This window comes from Ranitomeya variabilis, chromosome 1, assembly GCF_051348905.1.
Source record: "Ranitomeya variabilis isolate aRanVar5 chromosome 1, aRanVar5.hap1, whole genome shotgun sequence".
NCBI classification, from domain to species: domain Eukaryota; kingdom Metazoa; phylum Chordata; class Amphibia; order Anura; family Dendrobatidae; genus Ranitomeya; species Ranitomeya variabilis.
The window spans coordinates 855,579,094-855,605,788 of NC_135232.1; the positions used below are offsets into that span (position 1 = coordinate 855,579,094).

Sequence of the window (26,695 nt, forward strand, 5' to 3'; positions counted from 1 at the left end):
TGCGACATGGCACGTCTTAACACGATTTTTAGACAACACTGACAGCGAGCTGTCGTATTTAAAATGGAGGACACTGCGAGCTCATCTTAAAACAATCATCCACACTGTACGTTACTTACGTTCATTTTTATATATGGGCATAAAAGTTGACAAATAATATGTATGACAACCTAGATTTCACATATTGTAATATGCATCTTTATGGGGATTTCTGGCCTTATGTAATTAAAGGCTAAGGTGTAACCAAATGAGCTCCAACAAAAAGGAGATATGTATTATATATAAAAATTTGACAATTTATTCGTATGCCTTCTAAAAAATAAACCACAAATTAAAATACAAAAATAAAAATCACTTCACTTCCAATCAATTACAAAATTAGAGGAAGGAGGCCGATATGCAAAAATACCATGATCATATTATATACTAGATAGTGGCCCGATTCTAACGCATCGGGTATTCTAGAATAGGTATGTAATTTATTTATGAAGATTTCAGAATAATGCAATGAATACACAGAATTCGACGGGCGCGACCAATTAGCGAAGCGTGGTTCAAATCCCGCGCCAATTCACGGCCGGACTGCGTCTGTCGCTGATTGGTCACGGCCGGCCGGGCGCGACCAATCAGTGAAGCCAGGGCCAGCTCCAGGTTTTTGAGGGCCCCGGGCGCAAGAGTCTCACAGCACACATAGCATATAACACAGCCCACGTAGTACTGTATATAGCACAGCCACGTAGTATATAGCACAGCCACGTAGTCTATAGCACAGCTACGTAGTCTATAGCACAGCCACGTAGTATATAGCACAGCCACGTAGTATATAGCACAGCCAATGTAGTATATAGCACAGCCCATGCAGTAAATAACACAGCCCACGCAGTATATCATACAGCCCACGTAGTATATAGCACAGCCCACGTAATATATAGCACAGCCAGAAAATCGAAGAGAAAAAAAGCATTACTGCAATAGGTCGCACACCTTCAAAAAATGAACAACAATATGCATAAAATACAAGCTGATTTTATTAACAGATCAAAAAGAACACATCACAAACAATTAAAACCATAGTTAAAAACATATAAGCACCATCGAAAACACACAGGAAAAACGGACCATAGCACAGTGTAGTAAGGTGACCCAAAATAAACCTAATGGCTCATGGGGTATAGCGCAAACAAATATATACAAACCGGGACAGTGCCAAAATAGTTTGCAAGGAAACACACACAGTGCCCCGCAGACAAAAAAGTAATAGGCACAAGTGATTGTGCCCAAAAGATAGTCAGAAGAAGGCGAGCCCAAAAAAAAAGGCTACTTGGTCACCTCCTCCTTACAAATGACCTCCGCTTCAAAAGCTCATGATGAGTTGCATAAAAAACACCAGCAAATGCCCTGATGAAAAAGCAGCGTTTTTCACCAAAAAAAGTGTATGAATCCATGTTCAACTGTATATTTGGTCTGCATAAATAAACACGCAACATATTATATGCACAATTGTGCTTGAAAGTTTGTGAACCCGTCAAAATTTTTCATATTTTGACATAAATTTTACCTAAAACTACATCAGATTTTTACAGTCCTAAAAGTAGATATGGAAAACTAAATCAAACAAATGAGTCAAAAATACTACTCTCTTATTTTTTTATTGAAGTAAATGCGCCAATATCAAGCCTGAGTGACAAAAGTATGTAAACCTTTAGGATTAGCAGATAAATTGAAGGTGAAATTGGAGTCTGGCATTTTCTATCAATTGGATGACAATCAAAGGTGAGAGGGAGACCTGTTTTATTTAATCCTTTAGCGACCACGGATATGCCTTTTTACAGTAGTCATCAAGAGGCTATGTGCCCACGATCTGGAATAATAGCGTTTTGGATGCAGCCTATTTTTGCTGCGTCCAAAACACTGGGTTCTACATTACACACATTTCTTTTGGAACTATGCAGATTTCCCGCATCCAATGACAGTCTATTGGGGAAATACACAGTGTATCCACTACCAAAATTCACATGCAGCGGCTTGTAAACCAGCACCGCAGGTCAGTTTCTATAAATCCCATCCATTGTGCTTGTAATGTAGAAAACAGCGTTTTGGACTCGGCAAAATACGCTGCGTCCAAAATGCTACTATTCCCAATTGTGGGCACGTAGCCTTAATCCTCAGTGCTGAGGATCATGTCTATAGATAACCCCAATGGACGAAAATGCAGTGGGTCGGCCGTATATGACACCTCCCATCCCGTGGCGGCATCGGTCCCGGAACCAATTGGGGCTGATTAACCCTTTAGATGCTGCTGTCAATCACAACAGCATCTAGATGTGTTATGAATATCAGAGTCTTATATTCACAACACATTTGTGGAAGTGCATTATGGCATGAACAAAGGAGATTTCTGAACACCTCAGAAGAGTTGTTGATGCTCATCAAGCTGGAAAAGGTTTCAAAACCATTTATAGTTTGGACTTTACCAACCCACAGTCATACAGACTTTGTACAAATGGAGGAAATTTAAGACCAATATATTGGGCAGCAGTGGTTAGCACTGTAACTTTGCAGAACTGGGGTCCTGGGTTCAAAACCCACCAAGGACAACATCTGCACAGAGTTTGTTCCCCCCCCCCCCCCCCGTGACTGAGTGGGTGTTTTCAGGTTTCCTCCAACACTGCAAAGACATACTACTAAAGAATTTAGATTGTGAACTACAATGGGAAAAGTGTCAATAATGTCTGTAAAGTGCTGTAGAATATGCTGGCGCTGTATTTTCAAAGAATAATAAAATAATAATCCCTCCCCAGAAATGGTTGACCAACACAGATCACTCCAAGAGCAAATTATAGTCTTTACAAAGGTATCCGCTAAGCAACTAAGCCTCCCTCGTGTTCACTAGTTCATGAGTTCACGATCAGGAAGACCATGAACAGAAATATTGTTCATTTCAGTATTGTAAGTAGATAGCCACTGGTCTACAAAAAGAACATTGCTGTCTATCGGTAGATCTACTAAAGACCACTTGGACAAAGCATTAGGCTATTAGAACAAGGTTTTGTTGATGGATGAGAAGCATTATGGGCCCAATTTATCAAGACCAGCATGGTTCACATAGGTCTTGATGATCAAGGGGCCCTCCTGATTCATGAAGTGGTGCAGACTTTGCGATCTGTTAACACTTTCACGCCAGAACACATTTTGCGATTTTTTTGAACGTTTTTACGCCAGAATTCTGAAGTGAAAGCTTTGATGAATCCAGCCCTATGTTTGGAGAAATAAAAATACTTATTCTATCTGTGCACATAGTGGTGGTAGTTCTGTGGGTTGGGCATGTTCTGCTGCAGATGAGCCAGGAAGACTCGCCAACATGGATGGAACAATGAATTCTTAATTTTAACAGCAAAATGTCAGGATATACGTTTATGAGCTGAATATAAAGAGAACATGAGTCATGCAGCAAGCTAATGACCCAAAGAACACAATTTGTTCTACAAAACAATGGTTAACCCCTTAACAACATCTCCAAATATGAAAGGTGCACGTCGGAAGTGGGTGTAAGGAGACAGCTCACACAGTGAGCCCGTCCCATACAGGTGATGACTGCATTACAACTAGGATAATCGTCTGCTAACGTGTTAAATGCCACTGTCAATCTCTGACAGCAGCTTTCAACACACGCCGACCTGCACGTGTCATTTTCTCCGCCCATCGGCATGCCCGTGATGTCATTGCGGGTCGCCGATGGGTTGCCATGACAGCTGGGGATCAGCTGATGACCCATGTTCTTGTCATTATGGAGCTCCTTTCAAACCCTGCCTGTGGCTGGAATTCAAAAGACCAGCATTTTTGCTAAATGCAGCAATGCTGTCCCATAGCTGTATATGGCACAAGCGATCGGACAATTGCATCTTCGATTCTCCTAAGTGGACTAACAATAACAGCAAAAAGTAAAAAAAAAAAAAAAAAAAAAAAAAAAATTGTTTTAAAAAAATATAAACAAAATAAGTCAAAATTATTATTTTTTTTTTGTCACATCAATTCCACAAAAAAGGCTGCAACAAGAGATCAAGAAGTCACACCTAATAAAACATCTTGTCTCGCAAAAAATAAGCCATCACTCAGCTCCATCGATGAATAAAAATGTTTTCAGTCTCGGGAAATGGTGACAACCCCATAAATGATTTCTTGCAAAATTCAGATTTTTTTTTTTAACCACTAAAATAATAAAACAATTGGACACGTTGGGTATCGCCTTAATCGTATTGATGAGGAAAATCATATTACATCATTATTTTTACCACAAAATGTACGCCGTAAAACAAATTGGCAAAAAAAAATGTCAGAATTGTGTTTTTATCACAATTTTACCGCACAGTACACTGTGGTAAAACGCATGGTATAATTCAAAAGTACAACTCATCCTGCAAAATACAAGCCCTCATAGGTCAATGTGGACAGAAAAATAAAAAAGTTATATCTCTGAGAAGAAGGGGATGGAGAAAAGGAATGCAAAATGGAAATTTGCCACTGCGTGAAGGGATTAAAGAAGAAGAAAGCTAAAGTTTTGGAATGGATAAGTCAAAGTCCTGATCTTTATCTTGCAGAAATGTTGAAGAAAGATCTGAAGCGAGCAGTTCATGGGAGAAAATCTACCAACATAAGAGAGTTGAAGTTGTTGTGTAGGGACGAATGGGCTAAAATTCCTCCAAGCTAATATACAGCATTATTCAATTTCTGAAAACTTTAAATGCAGTTACTGCTGCATATGGGAGTCACTATAGATTCTGAAAGCAAAGGTTCACGTACTTTTACTGCTCACAGATTTGTGACATTGGATTATTTTCCTCAATCAAAAAGTTAAAAAATCTATTATTTTTTAACTTATTTGATTTTATTCTCTTTATCTACTGTTAGGACTTGTAAAATCTGATGTAGTTTTAGGTCAAATTTATTCAGAAATACGGAAAATTCTGAAGGGATCACAAACTTTCAAGTAGCACTGTAGACTTAATTAGCACAATTAGATTAGTAAAAGGCATCACAAAACATTATGGCGAGATAAAAACTAAAATAGCAAAAAGGGTTGTCCATGACTTCTAATATCTGAGTATCCTGACACCCACACCACCACCTGTTTGCAGCTCCGCAGTTGTCAGATGTCCTGTACTCAGTGGACAGTCAGAACAACACATCTCCAAACCCTGTGTGGTAGCATTCTCAGACACTGCAGCTCAGCCCCCATCCATCAACTGCAAAGTCATTGAATAAAGGTGGTACTTTTCAATTACAGTGCCTTGCGAAAGTATTTGGCTCCCTGGAATTTTTCAACCTTTTCCCACATATCATGCTTCAAACATAAAGATACCAAATGTAATTTTTTGGTGAAGAATCAATAACAAGTGGAACACAATTGTGAAGTTGAACAAAATTTATTGGTGATTTCAAATTTTTGTGGAAAATCAAACTGAAAAGTGGGGCGTGCAATATTATTCGGCCTCTTTACTTTCAGTGCAGTAAACTCACTCCAGAAGTTCACTGGGGATCTCTGAATGATCCAATGTTGTCCTAAATGCCTAATGATGATAAATATAATCCACCTGTGTGTAATCAAGTCTCCGTATAAATGCACCTGCTCTGTGATAGTCTCAGGGTTCTTTTTGAAGCACAGAGAGCATCATGAAGACCAAGGAGCACAACAGGCAGGTCCCTGATACTGTTGTGGAGAAGTTTAAAGCCGGATTTGGATAAAAAATGATTTCCAAAACTTTAAACATCCCAAGGAGCACTGTGCAAGCGATCATATTGAAATGGAAGGAGTATCCTACCACTAGAAATCTACCAAGACCCGGCCGTCCCTCTAAACTTTCATCTCAAACAAGGAGAAGACTGATCAGAGATGCAGCCAAGAGGCCCATGATCACTTTGGATGACCTGCAGAGATCTACAGCTGAGGTGGGACAGTCTGTCCATAGGACAACAATCAGTCGTACACTGCACAAATCTGGCCTTTATGGAAGAGTGGCAAGAAGAAAGACATTTCTCAAAGCTATCCATAAAAAGTGTTGTTTAAAGTTTGCAACAAGCCACCTGGGAGACACACCAAACATGTGGAAGAAGGTGCTGTGGTCAGATGAAACCAAAATCGAACTGTTTGGCAACAATGCCAAAAGATATGTTTGGCGTAAAGGTAACACAGCTCATCCCCCTGAACACACCATCCCCAATGTCAAACATGGTGGTGGCAGCATCATGGTTTGGGTCTGCTTTTCTTCAGCAGGGACAGGGAAGATGGCTAAAATTGATGGGAAGATGGATGGAGCCAAATACAGGACCATTCTTGAAGAAAACCTGTTGGAGTCTGCAAAAGACCAGAGACTGGGATGGAGATTTGTCTTCCAACAAGACAATGATCCCAAACATAAAGCCAAATCTACAATGGAATGGTTCACAAATAAACGTATCCAGATGTTAAAATGGCCAAGTCAGAGTCCAGACCTCAATCCAATCGAGAATCTGTGGAAAGAGCTGAAAACTGCTGTTCACAAACGATCTCCATCAAACCCAAACAATCTCCATCGAACCTCACTGAGCTCGAGCTGTTTGCCAAGGAAGAATGGGCAAGAATTTCAGTCTCTCGATGTACAAAACTGATAGAGACATACCCCAAGCGACTTGCAGCTGTAATCGCAGCAAAAGGTGGCACAACAAAGTATTAATTTAAAAGGGGCCGAATAATATTGCACTCCCCACTTTTCAGTTTTTGATTTTCCACAAAAATTTTAAACAAATAAATTTAGTTCAACTTCACAATTGTGTTCCACTTGTTGTTGATTCTTCACCAAAAATTTACATTTGGTATCTTTATGTTTGAAGCATGATATGTGGGAAAAGGTTGAAAAGTTCCAGGGAGCCGAATACTTTCGCAAGGCACTGTATGTAGAAACATAGGAACTATAATATTCGATCATAAAATAGTCCTTACCAAGTAATAAGCAATGATTTGGTACCTAACCTGTCTGCCTTTTCTTACATGCAGTCTTGGTTGCTGTCATTTGATCTGTTTTCTATTCAAGAGGAAGCAAGCACATGGACTGCTTTTGTCTGTATTTGTGTCTACTTCATCACACTTTTGCATGTTAGGTATTTTGGCCCTGTATCTATAGTTAATTATTAATATTGGTTTTCCATTTGTAATTTTTCTATCAGTTTGCTTGTTATAACAATAACAAACTCATCATTATCCACAGATTGTAGGCTTGTGAGCAGGTCCCTTACTCCTCTTGTTGGAATTGTTCAATAATGTTTTGCTGGGTAATGTCTTACAACCATCATACATTCGTCCCCTGATTTATACAGTTCTGTAGAATATGTTGGCGCTATAGAAATAAAATTAGCATCACCTGCTCCAGCGATGCCATTCCTATGCTGCTCCCAGTCTTTGCTGAGAGGCTGCAGCGGTGACATCATGTCTACAGCACATGTGCCTGATACAGCCAATCACTGAGCTTACCAGACAGAAAATGGTTTATAAGGATGCCCGTGTCAGCTCTTCATGACAGCATTGTTCAAGGAGGTATATATAGAGGCACTGCCATTATCTAGAAGTCATGCAGTTCACCCTCCAAACCCACCCTTCCAGGCTTCATTAACACCACCTTTACCCGTCTACGTTGCAACCAGCCCTCCCCGAGCCTCATGGTTGTGCCACTGCCTTGTTCTCTCCGGGTACACGCAGGGCAAAGTGGTGTACTCTGCCCAGTTTAATTGTTGCTATATCCAGGCAACAGTTCATCTGTGAGTTTTGGAAAAAAAGGATAGTAGAGCAGACCAGTAATAAATATGCTTAACTAACCCACCGACTACATTAGTATACCATACACGTGTAGAAGTTTAATTACACATATTGTAGCAATGGAGATTTTATAACTGCATTCCCATCTGGTATACCGTCGACGTTCATGTTTAGGGACTAGTGTTGAGTGAATATAGTGGTTACTCGACATTTCCCGAGCACGCTCAAGGGGTCCCCCGAGTATTTTTTAGTGCTCGGAGTTTTAGTTTTCATCGCCGCAGCTGAATGATTTACATCTGTTAGCCAGCATAAGTACATGTGGGGGTTGCCTGGTTGCTAGGGAATCCCCACATGTAATCAAGCTGGCTAACAGATGTAAATAATTCAGCTGCGGAGATGAAAACTGTTATGAACTGGTGGTTTAGGAGCAACATAAGACGAGCTCTGGAGGAGGTGGTACCTGTACTAACCGCAGTTCCTGAGCTTATCACAACACTAGAAGTAGCCGTGGGATGTTCCTGTCACTCCCTAGACACCTCGTCACAGCCGGAGGACTAACTACCCCTAAAGATGGAAACAGGAAAGCTATCTTGCCTCAGAGAAAATCCCCAAAGGAAAGGCAGCCCCCCACAAATATTGACTGTGAGTGGAGAGGGAAATGACATACGCAGAATGAAATCAGAATGTAGCAAAGGAGGCCAGTCTAGCTAGATAGATAGAACAGGACAGAATACTGTGCGGTCAGTATAAAAAAACTAGAAAAATCCACCACAGAGTTTACAAAAATCTCCACACCTGACTAAAGGTGTGGAGGGCAAATCTGCTTCCCAGAGCTTCCAGCTTAACTGAATAAATCCATACTGACAAGCTGGACAAGAAAAAACATAGAAAGAGCTGAACGATTAAGTCCACAATATGTGGACAGCAAAAGAACAAGCAAGGACTTATCTTTGCTGAACTGGTCAGAATATCAGGGAAATCCAAGCAGAGATGTGAATCCAACCAGGAACCATTGACAACTGGCCCAGGCTGAAGGATAGAGCCAGGATAAATAGCCGAGCCAGAAAGACGATCAGTGGAAGCAGCTGCTGACTGCTAAATCCAAGGAGCAGCAGTTCCACTCAAAACCACCGGAGGGAGCCCAAGAGCAGAACTCACAAAAGTGCCACTTACAACCACCGGAGGGAGCCCAAGAGCGGAATTCACAACAGAAAACTAAAACCCCAAGCACTAAAAAATACTCGGAGGACACCTGAGCGTGCTCGGGAAATCTCGAGTAACGAGTATATTCGCTCATCACTATTAGGGACCTAAGCTTGTGACATGATCCCCAAAGTTATTGCAAAATTTCGCTGTTCTCATAAAATGACTGAGTCACCAAGGACGTAACACATGGTGGATAGGTTTGAGCTCGGTGTCATAAAAGGCTTGAAGTTAATTCAGTGTTATATTCTACTTGTGGAAGAAGACGTTAGTCAAGCATGTTAATGAACAGAGCAAACAATGAATGAAGCAGGATGTCAATTCAACAGTTCCTTAGTTGCAACAGCATTCTGAACATTTTTAGTTTCTTAGTAAAAGTACATACGGTATTTGTTCTTTTTGTCTTAGAGAAAAAGAAGCAAGAATGTGGAAAGTGAGAAGAGACCCTAAGAAATCTCTCATATTGAATGCCAATTTCAAAATCTTTTTTTTTTTAGGTTGGTCACCTTTGAACATGGAGCTGCTGTGTGAGAAAGGAGAATGGATTTCATTTTAAGCCCCATTATAATCACGTCTTATAAATCACACCTAAGGGAGTAACAGGACTACTTGAGATATTATGGCCCCGATACATTAAAGCAATTTAGCCAGAATTTTGACCAAATTTACAGGCACCATATGTGGGGGGGAACCACCGTTTGGGCGCATGGGAGAGCTCGGAAGGGAAGGAGTGCCATTTGGAATGCAGACTTAGATGGAATGGTCTGCAGGCGTCACATTGCGTTTGCAGAGCCCCTAATGTACCTAAACCGTAGAAAGCCCCCACAAGTGACCCCATATTGGAAACTAGACAACCAAAGAAACTTATCTAGATGTGTTGTGAGAACTTTGAACCCCCAAGTGTTTCACTACAGTTTATAACGCAGAGCCGTGAAAATAAAAAATCATTTTTTTCCACAAAAATTATTTTTTAGCCCCCAGTTTTGTATTTTCCCATGGGTAACAGGAGAAATTGGACCCCAAAAGTTGTTGTCCAATGTGTCCTGAGTATGCTGATACCCCATATGTTGGGGTAAACCCCTGTTTGTGTGCACGGGAGAGCTCGGAAGGGAAGGAGCACTGTTTTACTTTTTCAATGCAGAATTGGCTGGAATTGAGATTGGACGCCATGTCGCGTTTGGAGAGCCCCTGATGTGCCTAAACAGTGGAAACCCCCCAATTATAACTGAAACCCTAATCCAAACACACCCCTAACCCTTATCTCAACTGTAACCCTAACCACGCCCCTAACCCTGACACACCCCTAACCCTAATCCCAACCCTATTCCCAACCGTAAATGTAATCCAAACCCTAACCCTAACTTTAGCCCTAACCCTAACTGTAGCCCTAACCCTAGCCCCAACCCTAGCCCTAACCCTAGTCCTAACCCTAACCCTAACCCTAGCCCTAATAGGAAAATGGAAATAAATACATTTTTTAAATTATTTAATTTTTCGTAACTAAGGGGGTGATGAAGGGGGGTTTGATTTACTATTTATAGCGTTTTTTTAGCGGATTTTTATGATTGGCAGCCGTCACACACTAAAAGACGCTTTTTATTGCAAAAAATGTTTTTTGCGTTACCACATTTTGAGAGCTATAATTTTTTCATATTTTGGTTCACAGTCATGTGAGGTCTTGTTTTTTGCGGGACAAGTTGACGTTTTTATAGGTAACATTTTTTTCGGGCACGTGACATTTTTTGATCGCTTTTTATTCCGATTTTTGTGAGGCAGAATGACCAAAAACCAGCTATTCATGAATTTCTTTTTATGGGGCGTTTATACCGTTCCGCGTTTGGTTAAATGGATAAAGCAGTCTTATTCTTCGGGTCAGTACGATTACAGCGATACCTCATTTATATCACTTTTTTATGTTTTGGCGCTTTTATACAATAAAAACTATTCTATAGAAAAAATAATTATTTTTACATTGCTTTATTCTGAGGACTATAACTTTTTTATTTTTTCGCTGATGATGCAATATGGCGGCTCGTTTTTTGCGGGACAAGATGACGTTTTCAGCGGTACCATGGTTATTTATTTCTGTCTTTTTGATCGCATGTTATTCCACTTTTTGTTCGGCGGTATGATAATAAAGCGTTGTTTTTTTGCCTCGTTTTTTTTTTACGGCGTTCACTGAAGGGGTTAACTAGTGGGACAGTTTTATAGGTCAGGTCGTTACGGGCACGGCGATACTAAATATGTGTACTTTTATTGTTTTTTTTTTTTTTATTTAGCTAAAGGAATGTATTTATTGGAACAATATTATTATTATTATTATTATTTATTTAGGAATTTTATTTTTTTACATTTTTACTTTGCCCCAGGGGGGGCATCACAGTAAAGTGACAGATCGCTGATCTGACACTTTGCTGTGCACTGTGTCAATCAGCAATCTGACATGCACAGCAGGGAGGCTTCCCGGCGCCTGCTCTGAGCAGGCGCTGTGAAGCCACCTCCCTGCAGGACCCGGATGTAGCCCCGCGGCCATTTTGGATCCGGGGCCTGCAGGGAGGAGACGCTCGGTACAAGGTGAGCACATCGCCTTCCACCGATCGTCTCAGGGAAGCACGCAGGGAGCCCCCTTCCTGCGCGATGCTTCTCTGTACCGCCGGAACACTGCGATCATGTTTGATCGCAGTGTGCCGGGGGTTAATGTGCCGGGGGCGGTCTGTGACTGCTCCTGGCACATAGTGCCGGATGTCAGCTGCGATAGTCAGCTGACACCCGGCCGCGATCGGCCGCGCTCCGCCCGTGAGCGCGGCTGATCGCGCTGGACGTACTTTTCCGTCCTTGGGAAGTAGGGCCCACCCCACACGGACGGAATAGTACGTCCAATGGCAGAAAGGGGTTAATGAGATGTGGTGCTACTCTATTGGCCAAAGCAGGGAGATGATTACTACTGATGAACTACTGGACAGCCACCAAGTCTTTCTGACTGGAAAACACCACAGGTCCCAGCCACACCAGTATCTGTGGCTGGACAGAGCCTGCACAGCCCAGACCCACTGTCCACGATGTCTCTTCCATCACTAGTTCCACCTGATGAATGAATACAGCAACATCTAGCCACAGAAGCAGGTCCAGGTGCAAATGTGATCATCCAATTGCTGTTCTGCTTGAAGGCATTCTTATATACAGTTGAAACCAGAAGTATACACTGTATAAAAAGACACACAAGCATGTTTTTCTCAATATCTGACATGAAATCAGAACAAACCTTTCCCGTTTTAGGTCAGTTAGGATTACCATAATTATTAATATTTGCCAAATGCCAGAACAATGAGAGTGAATGTTTTAAGGCATTCTTATTACTTACTGCAAAGTCTAAAGTTTACATACATTTCATTAGCATTTGGTACTATTGCCCTTAAACCGAATGACTTGGGTCAAACGTTTGGACTATCCTTCCACAAGCTTCTCACAATATATCTGGTGGGACAGTTTTATAAGTCAGGTTGTTGCGGACGCAGGGCCGTATTTGGCACTAGGCACTTGAGGGCACGTGCCTAGGGCGGAACGATGCTGGGGGCGGCACCTGAGCAAGTTTTTTTTCTGTTATTTTTATTAAAGTCCGGGGTCACCTCCCGAAAGCCCACCCCCGTCCACCCCTCACCTCCTTGAAGAAGTCATACTCACCTACTCCAGCAAGGCCTGGTCTCAGTGCCGGCAGCTCGCCCTGTGTGAGCGGTCACGTGGACGCATATTCATCACCTTAATGAGCGGTACCACGTGACCGCTCACGCTGGAAGAAGGTGCTGCGCCGTGACAGAGATGGAGGAATGTTCGGCGCGGTGTGGAAAAGGTGAGCATGACAGCCAGGGAGGACGGGGAGCGGAGCCATGCAAGATGGGAGCGGGGAGTCTATGAGCCATGCATACAGTGAGGGGGGAGATGAGCCATGCAAGATGGGAGCGGGGAGCCGATGAGCCATGCATACAGGGGGGCGGGAGATGAGCCATGCATACAGGGAGGGGGGGATGAGCCATGCATACAGGGAGGGGGGAGATGAGCCATGCATACAGGGAGGGGGGATAGATGAGCCATGCATACAGGGAGGGGGGAGATGAGCCATGCATACAGGGAAGGGGGAGATGAGCCATGCATACAGGAGGGGGGAGAGGAGCCATGCATACAAGAGGGGGGGGGAGATGAGCCATGCATACAAGATGGGGGGGTGGGCCACTATACAGTATGGAGCATCATATGTGGCCATTATACAGTATTGAGCATCACGTGGGGTCATTATACAGTATTGAGCATCACGTGAGCATCATGTGCATCATGTGACAGTTTTAGAAGTAGGGTTGTTGCGGACGCAGGGCCGTATTTGCCACTAGGCACTTGAGGACACATGCCTAGGGCGGGACGATGCGGGGGGCGGCACCAGAGCAAGTTTTTTTCTGTTTGTTTTTTTTTTTTAATTAAAGTCCGGGGTCACCTCCCGAAAGCCATGCATACAAGAGGGGGGGAGATGAGCCATGCATACAAGGGGGGGGGGGGATGAGCCATGCATACAGGAGGGGCGGGAGATGAGCCATGCATACAGGAGGGGCGGGAGATGAGCCATGCATACAGGGAGGGGGGATGAGCCATGCATACAGGGAGGGGGGATGAGCCATGCATACAGGGAGGGGGGAGAGATGAGCCATGCATACAGGGAGGGGGGAGAGATGAGCCATGCATACAGGGAGGGGGGAGATGAGCCATGCATACAGGGAGGGGGGAGATGAGCCATGCATACAGGATGGGAGGGGGGGAGATGAGCCATGCATACAAGATGGGAGGGGGGGAGATGAGCCATGCACACAAGATGGGAGAGGGGGTGGGCCATTATACAATATGGCGCATCATATGTGGCCATTATACAGTATTGAGGTTCATGTGGGGTCATTATACAGTATTGAGCATCATGTGTGGCCATTATACAGTATGGAGCATCATGTGTGGCCATTATACAGTATTGAGCATCATGTGTGGCCATTATACAGTATTGAGCATCATGTGGGGCCATTATACAGTATTGATCATCATGTGTGGCCATTATACAGTATTGATCATCATGTGTGGCCATTATACAGTATGGAGCATCATGTGTGGCCATTATACAGTATGGAGCACTGTGTGGCCATATTTTTTTTTGTTTATAATTATTATTTATATAACAGTGTGATCAGCAGTGCTAAATGGGTGTGGTTGGGAGGTGGATGTGGGTGTGACTAGTTGTTAAATGGGTGTGGTCAGAGGTGTGGCCTAAAATTTGCAAACTGTATCCCTCTTTCACCTCCTTCAAAAGTTGGGAGGTATGGTACCGCATTTGCCGGATCACAGCAAGTGCCACAAATGTCCGCAAATCCCATAGGGAATGAATGAGGCCAATCGCAGTGTTGCCGTAAGTGATCCATTACGCGGCAGATGCAGAAAAACTGCCGGATCTGCTGCAAAAGGCTACTTTCACATCAGCGATTTTTGCCAAAAGTCACTGCCGATAGTGTCATACTCACCAATGGGGGAGGCAGCACTAAAAGTGCCTAGGGCAGCAGAAACTCAAAATACGGCCCTGTGCGAACGCGGCAATACCAAATATGTGTACTTTTATTGTTTAGATTTTTTTTCATTAAAATATTTAAAGATAATAATAAAATCAGTGTTTATTCTATTTTTGATTTTTTTATATTTTTACAATTATAAAAAAAAAAATGTTAACTTTTTTACTTTGTTCCACTATGGGACAATCATTTCTTGCAGGTTGATTGCTTCTATAGTTTGCAGATGAAGCAGCATCTGCAAGCCATCGAATCTGTCAGCGCTGCACTGACAGGGAGACTTGGCGATCATGCACTGCGCATGATCACCAAGTTTACTAGCTCTGGTAACCCGGATGTTGTCATGATGACATCGGGTCACCATGGCAATGATCGGGAGCCCGCGTCACGCAGCAGGGGTCTCCGATTCCAAAGGCAGAGTGGCTGTCAGACCCTGTGCTGGCTTCTGGAATGCTGAGATCGAGTTCGATTACAGTATTTCGGGGGTTAAGGTGCCGGGAGTGGTCTTTTACCGCTCCTGGCACCTAGTGCCGGGGGTGCCAGCTGTCAGAATCAGCTGACCCCCGACGGCGATCGGCCGCGCACCCCCCCCGGGATCCGTCCATTGTCAAATTGGTCCAGGTCACATGTATGGAATAGTACATTTGAGGTCAGAAAGGGGTTAATATAATTGAAGGAAGGATGAATAGACAAATATGTACTGAGACTTTCTTGACAAAAATCTGCTGCCATCTTCTAAGATGAAAATAAGGTGGACATTTCAGCAAGACAATGAACCCACATACACAGCCAAGGAAACGCTTACCGTATATACTCGAGTATAAGCCGAGATTTTCAGCCCACTTTTTTGGGCTGAAAGTGACCCTCTCGGCTTATACTCGAGTCAGTGTCGGCGTGGGGTCGGCGGGTGAGGGGGAGCGGAGGCTGTCACATACTCACCTGCTCCTGGCGCGGTCCCTGCATGTCCCATGGTCTCCCGGCAGCTCTTCCTGTGTTCAGCGGTCACGTGGTACCGCTCATTACAGTAATGAATATGCACGCATATTCATTACTGTAATGAGCGGTACGTGACCGCTGAACACAGGAAGATGCCGCCGGCTCCCGGAGACCATCTGACAGTGAGACGCTGCCAGGGACCACGCCGGGAGCAGGTGAGTATATCGGGGGAGGTGAGCAGTGCGCGATAGTCACCTTCCTCGTTCCACCGCTGCGGGCCGCTCCGTCTTCCGTCCTCTGGCTTTGACTGTTCAGGTCAGAGGGCGCAATGACGCGATTAGTGTGCGCGCCGCCCTCTGCCTGAACAGTCAGTGCAGAGGATGGAAGGCAGAGCAGCGCGCAGCGATGGAACGAGGAAGGTGACTATCGCAAGTGCCGGGGGCCTGAGCGAAGAGAGGTGAGTATGTGATTTTTTTTATTTTAATCGCAGCAACGGCAAATGGGGCAAATGTGTGGAGCATCTTATGGGGCCACAATGTATGGAGCATTGTATGGGGCCATAATGTGTGGAGCATCTTATGGGGCCACAATGTATTGAGCATCTCATGGGGCCATACTGTGTGGAGTATCTCATGGGGCCCCTAATGTATGGAGCATCTCATAGGGCCCCTAATGTATGGAGCATCTCATGTGGCCATAATGTGTGGAGCATCTCATGGGGCCCCTAATGTGTGGAGCATCGTATCAGGCCATAATGTGTGGAGCATCTTATGGGGCCACAATGTATTGAGCATCTCATGGGGCCATACTGTGTGGAGCATCTCATGGGGCCCCTAATGTATGGAGCATCTCATAGGGCCCCTAATGTATGGAGCATCTCATGGGGCCATAATGTGTGGAGCATCTCATGGGGCCCCTAATGTGTGGAGCATCTCATGGGGCCATAATGTGTGGAGCATCTTATGGGGCCATAATGTGTGCAGCATCTTATGGGGCCATAATGTATGGAGCATCTTATGGGGCCATAATGTGTGGAGCATCTTATGGGGCCATCAACCTTTATGCAGCATTGTATGGGGCAAATGTTTCTATGGAGCATCTTATGGGGCCGCCATTACCCTTTGTGCAGCATTATATGGGGTATATTTTAATATTGAGCATCTTATGGGGCCCATCATGAACTGTATGGAGCATTATATGGGGCTCCTGATTCAATATGGATATTCAAAAACACAACCTACTGATGTCTCAATTAATTTTACTTTTATTGGTATCTATTTTTATTTTTGACATTTACCGGTACTACATTTCCCACCCTAGGCTTATACTCGAGTCAATAAGTTTTCCCAGTTTTTTTGTGGCAAAATTAGGGGGGTCGGCTTATGCTCGGGTCGACTTATACTCGAGTATATACGGTAATTGGTTGGGCTATTCTAGCAGCTTTATTTTCTTTCTTTGAAACCAATCACCTGACATGAATCCAATGGAAAAATTATGGAAGGAACTAAAGCTCAGAGTTTATATCAATAGCACCTTTAGAAATATACTAGCTGTACTACCCGGCTTCGCCCGGGTTAATGACTGCTGTTAGCAAAATAGAATGTGTTAACAAAAATTTATTCTGCACACAAAAACCACAAAACAAATAGATAGAAATGTAATTATTAAAAGGCAAAAACTAAGCTAATAGAAGCATTTCACAACATATATTAGCTTTGTTATACTGAGAATGTCTTTGTTGCCTATATTAACCAATCAGAGCTCAGGTTAATTAACTGTAGCAAAATAGAAGCTGAGCTGTGATTGGTTGCTATTGGCAGCCTGATAAATCCCCAGCCAACAGGAAGCCCTCCCCCCTGGCAGTATATATTAGCTCACACATACACATAATAGACAGGTCATGTGACTGACAGCTGCCGTATTTCCTATATGGTACATTTGTTGCTCTTGTAGTTTGTCAGCTTATTAATCAGATTTTTATTTTTGAAGGACAATACCAGACTTGTGTGTGTTTTAGGGCGAGTTTCATGTGTCAAGTTTGTGTGTGTTGAGTTTTGTGTGGCGACATGCATGTAGCAACATTTTGTGTGTCGAGTTGCATGTGACAGGTTAGTGTAGCAAGTTGTGTGCAGCAAGATTTGTGCATGGCGAGTTTTGCGCGTGGCGAGTTTTATGTGTGGTGCGTTTTGAGTATGTGCAAGTTTTGTGTGAGGCAACTTTTGCATGTGGTGCAACTTTTGTACATGTGGCAATTTTTCTGTGTGTGCAAGTTTTGCATGAGGTGAGTTTTGCACGTGTGGCGAGTTTTGCGTGAGCCTAGTTTTGCATATGGCGAGTTTTGCATGTAGCGAGTTTTGCGCGTTGCGAGTTTTGAGTGGTGACTTTTGTGTTTCGACTTTTATGTGGCGAGGTTGGTGTGTGTGTGGTGAAATGTGTGCTGAGGGTGGTATATGTGTTCAAGCACGTGGTAGTGTGTGGCGCATTTTGTGTTTGTGTTCATATCCCCGTGTGTGGTGAGTATCCCATGTCGGGGCCCCACCTTAGCAACTGTACGGTATATACTCTTTGTCGCCATCGCTCTCATTCTTTAAGTCCTCATTGTTCACATCTGGCAGCTGTCAATTTTCCTCCAACACTTTTCCCTTCACTTTTTCCCCATTATGTAGATAGGGGCAAAATTGTTTGGTGAATTGGAAAGGACGGGGTTAAAATTTCACCTCACAACATAGCCTATGACGCTCTCGGGGTCCAGACGTGTGACTGTGCAAAATTTTGTGGCTGTAGCTGCGACGGTGCAGATGCCAATCCCGGACATACACACATACATACATACACACATTCAGCTTTATATATTAGATATACCTGTATGAAATCTCCTGTATATAGTATATACCTGTGTGTCATCTCACCTATATATAGTATATATCTGTGTGTCATCTCCTCCTGTATATAGTATATACCTGTATGTCATCTCCTCCTATACATAGCATATACCTGTATGTCATCTCCTCCTGTATATACTATATACCTGTAGGTAATCTGCTCCTGTATATAGTATATACCTGTGTGTCATCTCCTCCTGTATATAGTATATACCTGTATGTCATCTCCTCCTGTATGTAGTATGTACCTGTATGTCATCTCCTCCTCTATATAGTATATACCTGTGTGTCATCTCTCCTGTATATAGTATATATCTGTGTGTCATCTCCTCCTGTATATAGTATATACCTGTGTGTCATCTCCCCTGTAAATAGTATATACCTGTGTGTCATCTCCTCCTGTATATAGTATATAGCTGTATGTCATCTCCTCCTGTATTAGCCCTCGTTCACACGTTATTTGGTCAGTATTTTTACCTCAGTATTTGTAAGCTAAAATGGCAGCCTGATAAATCCCCAGCCAACAGTAAGCCCACCCCCTGGCAGTATATATTAGCTCACACATACACATAATAGACTGGTCATGTGACTGACAGCTGCCGGATTCCTATATGGTACATTTGTTGCTCTTGTAGTTTGTCTGCTTATTAATCAGATTTTTATTTTTGAAGGATAATACCAGACTTGTGTGTGTTTTAGGGCGAGTTTCGTGTGTCAAGTGTGTGTTGAGTTGCGTGTGGCGACATGCATGTAGGGACTTTTGTGAGATGAGTTTTGTGTGGCGACTGTTATGATCCTAGTGGTAGAGGATCTCAGGAGTTCCAGCTAAGTCCGCAAACACAAAAACCAGCTCATAGGGAAGTAACTTGGCTGACCGCATATCTGATCCTGGCACAACAACTAGAAGTAGCCGGGGAACGTACCTACGTTGATTCTAGACGTCTCGCACCAGCCGGAGAACTAACTAACCCTTTCAGAGAAAATAAGACCTCACTTGCCTCCAGAGAAAAGACCCCAAAGTTATAATACAAGCCCCCAACAAATAATAACGGTGAGGTAAGAAGAAAAGACAAACGTAAGAATGAACTAGATTTAGCAAAGAGAGGCCCACTAATTAATAGCAGAAAATAGGAAGAGGACTTATGCGGTCAGCAAAAACTCTATAAAAATATCCACGCTGTATATCCAAGAACCCCCGCACCGACTAACGGTGTGGGGGGAGAATATCAGCCCCCTAGAGCTTCCAGCAAAAACAGAAATACATAGTAACATAGTTAGTAAGGCCGAAAAAAGACATTTGTCCATCCAGTTCAGCCTATATTCCTATATTCCATCATAATAAATCCCCAGATCTACATCCTTCTACAGAACCTAATAATTGTATGATACAATATTGTTCTGCTCCAGGAAGACATCCAGGCCTCTCTTGAACCCCTCGACTGAGTTCGCCATCACCACCTCCTCAGGCAAGCAATTCCAGATTCTCACTGCCCTAACAGTAAAGAATCCTCTTCTATGTTGGTGGAAAAACCTTCTCTCCTCCAGACGCAAAGAATGCCCCCTTGTGCCCGTCACCTTCCTTGGTATAAACAGATCCTCAGCGAGATATTTGTATTGTCCCCTTATATACTTATACATGGTTATTAGATCGCCCCTCAGTCGTCTTTTTTCTAGACTAAATAATCCTAATTTTGCTAATCTATCTGGGTATTGTAGTTCTCCCATCCCCTTTATTAACTTTGTTGCCCTCCTTTGTACTCTCTCTAGTTCCATTATATCCTTCCTGAGCACCGGTGCCCAAAACTGGACACAGTACTCCATGTGCGGTCTAACTAGGGATTTGTACAGAGGCAGTATAATGCTCTCATCATGTGTATCCAGACCTCTTTTAATGCACCCCATGATCCTGTTTGCCTTGGCAGCTGCTGCCTGGCACTGGCTGCTCCAGGTAAGTTTATCATTAACTAGGATCCCCAAGTCCTTCTCCCTGTCAGATTTACCCAGTGGTTTCCCGTTCAGTGTGTAATGGTGATATTGATTCCTTCTTCCCATGTGTATAACCTTACATTTATCATTGTTAAACCTCATCTGCCACCTTTCAGCCCAAGTTTCCAACTTATCCAGATCCATCTGTAGCAGAATACTATCTTCTCTTGTATTAACTGCTTTACATAGTTTTGTATCATCTGCAAATATCAATATTTTACTGTGTAAACCTTCTACCAGATCATTAATGAATATGTTGAAGAGAACAGGTCCCAATACCGACCCCTGCGGTACCCCACTGGTCACAGTGACCCAGTTAGAGACTATACCATTTATAACCACCCTCTGCTTTCTATCACTAAGCCAGTTACTAACCCATTTACACACATTTTCCCCCAGACCAAGCATTCTCATTTTGTGTACCAACCTCTTGTGCGGCACGGTATCAAACGCTTTGGAAAAATCGAGATATACCACGTCCAATGACTCACCGTGGTCTAGCCTATAGCTTACCTCTTCATAAAAACTGATTAGATTGGTTTGACATGAGCGATTTCTCATAAACCCATGCTGATATGGAGTTAAACAGTTATTCTCATTGAGATAATCCAGAATAACATCCTTCAGAAACCCTTCAAATATTTTACCAACAGTAGAGGTTAGACTTACTGGCCTATAATTTCCAGGTTCACTTTTAGAGCCCTTTTTGAATATTGGCACCACATTTGCTATGCGCCAGTCCTGTGGAACAGACCCCGTCGCTATAGAGTCCCTAAAAATAAGAAATAATGGTTTATCTATTACATTACTTAGTTCTCTTAGTACTCGTGGGTGTATGCCATCCGGACCCGGAGATTTATCTATTTTAATCTTATTTAGCCGGTTTCGCACCTCTTCAAAATCACATTTTGAACAAGCTGGAACAAAATAAGAGCAAATGCAAAAGGACAAAAATAAGAAAGCAGAACTTAGCTTATCTTGCAAAACTCAGGGACCAGGAGTCAGGAGGAAAACAGACATAGACTGATTACATCGATTCCAGGCACTAGACTGAGTTTCCAGGAAGTCTAAATAGGAACACCCAAGGCCTAACGAACCAGGTAGGTACCAACCTGGGGAAAGATAATCCAAGTGCCATACCGCTAGTGACCACAAGAGGGAGCCAACAAATATAGTTCACAACAGGCGACATGCGTGTAGCAACTTTTTGTGTGTCGAGTTGCATGTGACAGGTTAGTGTAGCAAGTTGTGTGCAGCAAGTTTTGCGCATGGCGAGTTTTGCGCGTGGCGAGTTTTATGTGTGGTGCCTTTTGAGTATGTGCAAGTTTTGTGTGAGGCAACTTTTGCATGTGTTGCAACTTTTGTGCATGTGGCAATTTTTCTGCGTGTGGCAATTTTTCTGCGTGTGCAAGTTTTGCATGTGGCGAGTTTTCCATGAGATGAGTTTTGCACGTGTGGCGAGTTTTGCATGTGGAGAGTTTTGCGCGTGGGGAGTTTTGAGCGGCGACTTTTGTGTTTCTACTTTTATGTGGCGAGGTTGGTGTATGTGTGGTGAAATGTGCGCTGAGGGTGGTGAAATGTGCGCTGAGGGTGGTATATGTGTTCGAGCACGTGGTAGTGTGTGGCGCATTTTGTGTGTGTGTTCATATCCCCGTGGTGGTGTGGTGATTATCCCATGTTGGGGCCCCACCTTAGCAACTGTACAGTATATACTCTTTGGCGCCATCGCTGTCATTCTTTAAGTCCCCCTTGTTCACATCTGGCAGCTGTTAATTTGCCTCCAACACTTTTCCTTTCATTTTTTCCCCATTATGTAGATAGGGGCAAAATTGTTTGGTGAATTGGAAAGCGCGGGGTTAAAATTTCACCTCACAACATAGCTTTGACGCTCTCAGGGTCCAGACGTGTGACTGTGCAAAATTTTGTGCCTGTAGCTGCGACACCTCCAACACTTTTCCTTTCACTTTTTCCCCATTATGTAGATAGGGGCAAAATTGTTTGGTGAATTGGAAAGCGCGGGGTTAAAATTTCACCTCACAACATAGCTTTGACGCTCTCGGGGTCCAGACGTGTGACTGTGCAAAATTTTGTGGCTGTAGCTGCGACGGTTCAGATGCCAATCCCGGACATGCATACATACATACATACACACACACATACACACATTCAGCTTTATATATTAGATTTACTTAGAAAATTGGTGATGTGTGCAATATTTATTCCAGCCACGCACATACACACACACAGTGGGGAAAATATTTGATACACTGCGGATTTTGCAAGTTTTCCCACCTACAAAGAACGGAGACAGAATCTTCAAAAAAAAAAAAAATCCAGAAAAACATATTGTATGATTTTTACATAATTAGATTGCATTTTATTGCATCAAATAAGTATTTCACACAGGAGAAAAACAGAACGCAATATGTGGTATTGAAATTGCAATTACAGAGGTCAGATGTTTCCTGTAGTTCTTAACCAAGTTTGCATACACTGTAGCAAGGATTTTGACCCACTCCTTCATACAGATTTCTAGATCTTTCAGGTTTTGGGGCTGTCCCTGGGCAACATTGAGTATCTGCTCCTTCCGAAGATTCTCTATTGGGTTCAGGTCTGGAGACTGGCTAGACCCCTCCAGGATCTTAAAATGTTTCTTACGGATTCACTCCTTTATTGCCCTGGCTGTGTATTTTGACTCATTGTCATGCTGGAAGACGAAGACATGACCCATCTTCAATGCTCTTACTTAGAGAAGGAGTTGGTTGGCAAAATCTCGCAATACATGACCCCATCCTGCCTTCCTTCAATATGGTGCAGTAGTCCTGTTCTCTTTGCAGAAAATCACCCCCAAACCATGCTTCACGGATGGGACAGTGTTCTTAGGGTTGTACTCATCCTTCTTATTCCTCCAAACATGGAGAGTGTAGTTAATACCAAAAAGGTCTATTTTGGACTCATCTAACCACATGACTTTCTCCCATGCCTTCTCTGGATCATCCAGATGGTCATTGGCGAACTTCAAATGGGCCTGTACATGTGCTGGTGTGAGCAGGGAGACCTTACGTGCCCTGCAGGATTTTAATCCATGACGCTGTAGTTGTTACTAATGGTAATGTTGGAGACTGTGGTCCCTGCTCTTTTCAGGTCATTTACCAGGTTCTTCAGTGCAGTTCTGTGTGGATTCCTAAAGGCCCCGTCTCACATAGCGAGATCGCTAGCGAGATCGCTGCTGAGTCACAAGTTTTGTGACGCAACAGCGACCTCAGTAGCGATCTCGCTATGTGTGACACGTACCAGCGATCAGGCCCCTGCTGTGAGATCGCTGGTCGTGTCGGAATGGCCTGGGCCGTTTTTTGGTCGTTGAGTTCCCGCTGACATCGCTGAATCGGTGTGTGTGACACCGATCCAGCGATGTCTTCACTGGTAACCAGGGTAAACATCGGGTTACTAAGCGCAGGGCCGCGCTTAGTAACCCGATGTTTACCCTGGTTACCAGCGTAAATGTAAAAAAAAACAAACAGTACATACTCACCATCTGATGTCCGTCAGGTCCCTTGCCGTCTGCTTCCCACACTGACTGAGCGCCGCAAAGTGAAAGTGAAAGTACAGCACAGCGGTGACGTCACCGCTGCGCTCTGCTCTCACTGTACGGCGGCACTCAGAGCGGGAAGCAGACGGCAAGGGACCTGACGGACATCAGATGGTGAGTATGTACTGTTTGTTTTTTTTGGTAACCAGGGTAAACATTGGGTTACTAAGCGCGGCCCTGCGCTTAGTAACCCGATGTTTACCCTGGTTACCCGGGTGCTGCAGGGGGACTTCGGCATCGTTGAAGACAGTTTCAATGATGCCGAAGTCGTTCCCCTGATCGTTGGTCGCTGGAGAGAGCTGTCTGTGTGACAGCTCCCCAGCGACCACACAGCGACTTACCAACGATCACGGCCAGGTCGTATCGCTGGTCGTGATCGTTGGTAAATCGCTATGTGTGACGGGGCCTTAACTTTCTCAGAATGGTCCTCACCCCAGGAGGTGATATCTTGAATGGAGTCCCAGAACAAGGAAGATTGACAGTCATCTCGTGTTTCTTCCATTGTCTACTAATTGTGCAAACAGTTGTTGCCTCCTCACCAAGCTGATTGCCTATTGTCCCAGCTCTACAATTTTGTCCCTGGTGTTAGGGTACTGTCACACAGTGGCACTTTGGTCGCTACAACGGCACGATCCGTGACGTTCCAGCGATATAGTTACGATATCGCTGTGTCTGACACGCTACTGCGATCAGGGACCCTGCTGAGAATCGTACGTCGTAGCAGATCGTTTGAAACTTTATTTCGTCGTCAAGTGTCCCGCTGTGGCGGCATGATCGCAGCGTGTAACAAAGATGTGCACGATATTCCCAATGTCCCATATGACTTCTACATCGCAACTACGTCATTAAATTATCGCTCCAGCGCCGTGCATTGCAAAGTGTGACCGCAGTCTACGACGCTGGAGCGATAATCAAGCGACGCTTCAACGTCACGGATCGTGCCGTCGGAGCGATCAAAGTGCCACTGTGTGACAGTACCCTAAGACAGTTCTGTGGTGTTGGCCATGGTGGAGAGGTTGGAGTGTGATTAATTGAGTGTGTGGATATTTGTCTTTTATTCAGGTAACGTGTTTAAAAAGGTGCAATTAATATAAGCAGTGAGTGCAGAGTAGGAGTGCTTCTTAAAGAAAAACTAATAGGTCTGTGAGAGCCAGAATTTTTGCAGATTGGTAGGTGATCAAATACTTATTTCATGCAATAAAATGCAATTTAATTATTTAAAAATCATACAATGGGATTTTCTGGTTTTACATTTTTAGATTCTGTGTCTCACAGGTGAAATGTACCTACAATAAAAATTACAGACCTCTCCATTCTTTGTAAGTGGGAAAACTTGCAAAATCAAGAGTGTATCAAATACTTATTTTCCCCACTGTATATACACACACACATACATACACATATCTACTCTAGTGCAGTGATGGCGAACCTATGGCACGTGTGCCACATTGGGCACGCAGAGCCCTCTCTCTGTGGGCACGCATGCCAGGCCTGCCACCGTACACACTCTACTCCCTTCCGATGTTCAGATGTATTTGTGTCCTTTAGACACTAATACATGTAAACCAGGGGCGGAGAACTTAACTTTTCATGCGGCCCACAGGCAGGTCCCCAATGCTCGGACGGCAGTCATATCCTGCCAGCTGCCGGCCCTTTAACCCTGAAGTGCACGGTATGCAGCGTTCATTACAGATCGCTGCCTGCACATGAATGATGAAAGTCATCGGGATGGGCAGGGTTAGCGCTCAATGCGCTCTCCTCCTCCTGCCTCGAAGGAGGAGCGGCTGCCAGAGAGTACAGAGCGATCTCTGTGCCGGCAGCTCTGTGCCTGTGAGCTGGTTGTTTCTGTGCTCTCAGCTCTGTACCTTTGTGCTGGTGATCTGTACCCCTCAGCTATGTGCCCCCTACCTATATGCCCCAATATGATCTCTGTGCCCCAAACTATATGCCCCCTGTGAACTCTGTGCCCCCTGTGATTTGTGCCCCCCAGCTATGTGACCCCATGTGATCTCTGTGCCCCCCAGCTATGTGACCCCATGTGATTTGTGCCTCCCTGTGATCCCTCTGCCCCCCAGCTATATGCCCCCTGTGATTTCTGTGCCCCTCAGCTATGTGCTCCCATGTGATCTGCCCTCTCCAGATATGTGCCCCCCTGTGATCTTCGTGCCACCCCCTGGGTGATCTCTGTGCCTCCCCAGCGATGTGGTCAGCCCCAGGTCCAACGTGCAACATTGCTGCCGGGGCCAAAGAGGAGTAAAGACCGTGCAGGCGTGCACTGGTAAGAGCTCCAGCAGGAGCTGGACATTAAATGTATTAAGCTTAGTTTTGAAAGAGGTGGGGATGGGGGACTGCTTAATTCAGAGGGAGTGTGTGTGTGTGTGTATATATATATATGTATACATATTTTGCAGAGGTAGAGTGTGTGTGTGTGTGTGTGTGTGTGTGTGTGTGTGTGTGTGTGTGTGTGTGTGTGTGTGTGTGTGTGTAAGGGGGAGTATTTTGCAGGTCTTCCATCATGTGATGTTAAATTACCGTATTGGCACTTTCTGATAAATAAGTGGGTTTTGGGTTGCCGTTTCAGCGCTCGGTCTCTAAAAGGTTCGCCATCACTGCTCTAGCGTGTACCTTCTGAATAGAAGCTGTCTGTAAAATGATCAGGTCACTTCTTTTAGCTGAGGCGGTTAAATGAAACTGAAGATGACTTAATGTATGCATAGCAAGTCAT

At 44.0% G+C, this 26,695-nt stretch overlaps 1 protein-coding gene across 5 annotated transcripts in view; it reads right to left on the minus strand.

Moving 5' to 3' along the window:
* The window catches only part of FAM13A (family with sequence similarity 13 member A), a 255,579-nt gene that overhangs the window by 172,961 nt on the left and 55,923 nt on the right, over positions 1 to 26,695 (minus strand). The gene's annotated exons all lie outside the window — the stretch shown is intronic.